We start from the raw sequence: 1,730 nt of genomic DNA, 5'->3' as shown, positions 1-1,730 counted from the left end.
TTTAAAAAAATATTTAAATGTTGCTGCCTTTTTGTGTTGCTTTCAAGAGAATTTTTTTTTTCTTTTGCTAGTCAAGAGAAAAAATATTCCTTGGCAATTAACCCAGGCATGAGAACCTACTCTATAATTATGAACTTGGAATTGCCCTGCATCTTCTTTGGGTCTGTGGAGATTGCAAGGGACTGCTTGTTACATTACAGAGCCAAGTTTAAAAAAGCTTGAATATCCCCTGATATTTCAGAATCAAGGATTCTAATACAGAGAGACTACATTAATAGGCTAGTAAGAAATGGTTTGCCATAAGACTCCTTGACATACGATCTCCAATGTGAGGCTGCCTCAGCATTAATAGATGCAATGGATAAATGTTCTTTTACAGGGAGATTTTCATTCATGGTTATAATGTTTAACTTATTGGCATTCATGCTTCTTCCTAAGATTGTCTGCAAGGTTCCAGTGTTAAAATGCCCCAGGACCCAGTCCATTACTACCATTCATAAATAGTATCAGCCAGGAGACAGGATCGTTGGTGGTATCTTAGCACAGTCTTTCATTGCTATTAATGCAATAGAATTCAAAAGACCACCACTCCAGGAAATACTTTTGGATCATGTGTAAGCATTTTAAACATACAAACATTTTTTTCTGTATGTATGTATATATATATATATATATATATATATATATATATATATATATATATATACAGCAACTAAGCCAGCACTCCACACACCCCCACCAGTATTTATAGAGAGACGGCAGCTCCGATCACACTTTGCTCGCACAAGCACGAAACCGAACACCCCAGCCTGAAGATGACGAGTGGGACCTCGTCGAAACGTCGTCAAGATACTCTCAATCTTACACGGGAAAAGACCCAAATACGCCAAGACCTACATACCTGTACCCGTGAAAATTTATATATATATATTAAAAATAACACAAAAGACATACCCATGACTCCTGGGAGGATCCATAGTAGAGTACAAAAGTAAAAGAACACCAGGAGAAAAATAGACTCTAAAAATATATATATTTAATGGTTGAAACCAACAAGACAATGCATGGTTAAAACCTATAAAATTGTTCTTTAGAAATCTACAAAAATTAAAAACCTAGCTTTCGTTGGCCAACTGCCAACTTCCTCAGGGCTGTAGTTCATACAGGGCAGGAGAAGCTCCCTTATAGCTAGCCATTACTCTGCATCCGGCACCAAGCCTTAGTCATTGGGCGTGGCCGGTCAATGAGGGTTTTACTTTCCTTGCTACTGATGGTTCGGCTCCTGCTCCTACTCTCAGTCCCAGGGTCAGTCCTCCCCTCATGAGCACACTCCTCTGCCGGAGATGCTTTTTCCCATAGGAGTGACCCTGCAATTACTCCCGGATTGGAGAACGGCGGAGGACATAACTGGCTTATGGGATGAAAACACCCTTTGTCCCAGGTTGCACAAGTGGGGGGAGGGTGCAGCCGTTCGTTTTGCACTCCAGGACGACCCATGGAGTCATAAACACCCGTGCCAGTCCCCATGGGGCGTGCATCGTGCTTACAAGCAGGTAGTCCACTCTTCTCCACTCCGCTCCGCTCAGCATCCCCACACATGGGGGAGGCGGAGAGGCCGCGCAGCCGTCCATTCCCAGAAGACGCCTCACGGTCCCTAACCACCTCCAATGTCTCTTGCTCTCCCCCATCCACCGCAAGCCGGGCACTGCAGCCAGATAGTCCGGATGCAT

This window comes from Protobothrops mucrosquamatus, unplaced genomic scaffold, assembly GCF_001527695.2.
Source record: "Protobothrops mucrosquamatus isolate PMUCROS unplaced genomic scaffold, P.Mucros_1.0 scaffold303, whole genome shotgun sequence".
In the NCBI taxonomy this organism is placed as follows: Eukaryota; Metazoa; Chordata; class Lepidosauria; order Squamata; family Viperidae; genus Protobothrops; species Protobothrops mucrosquamatus.
The sequence above is the reverse complement of the archived record's forward strand: the minus strand, read 5'-3'. Positions refer to the sequence as shown.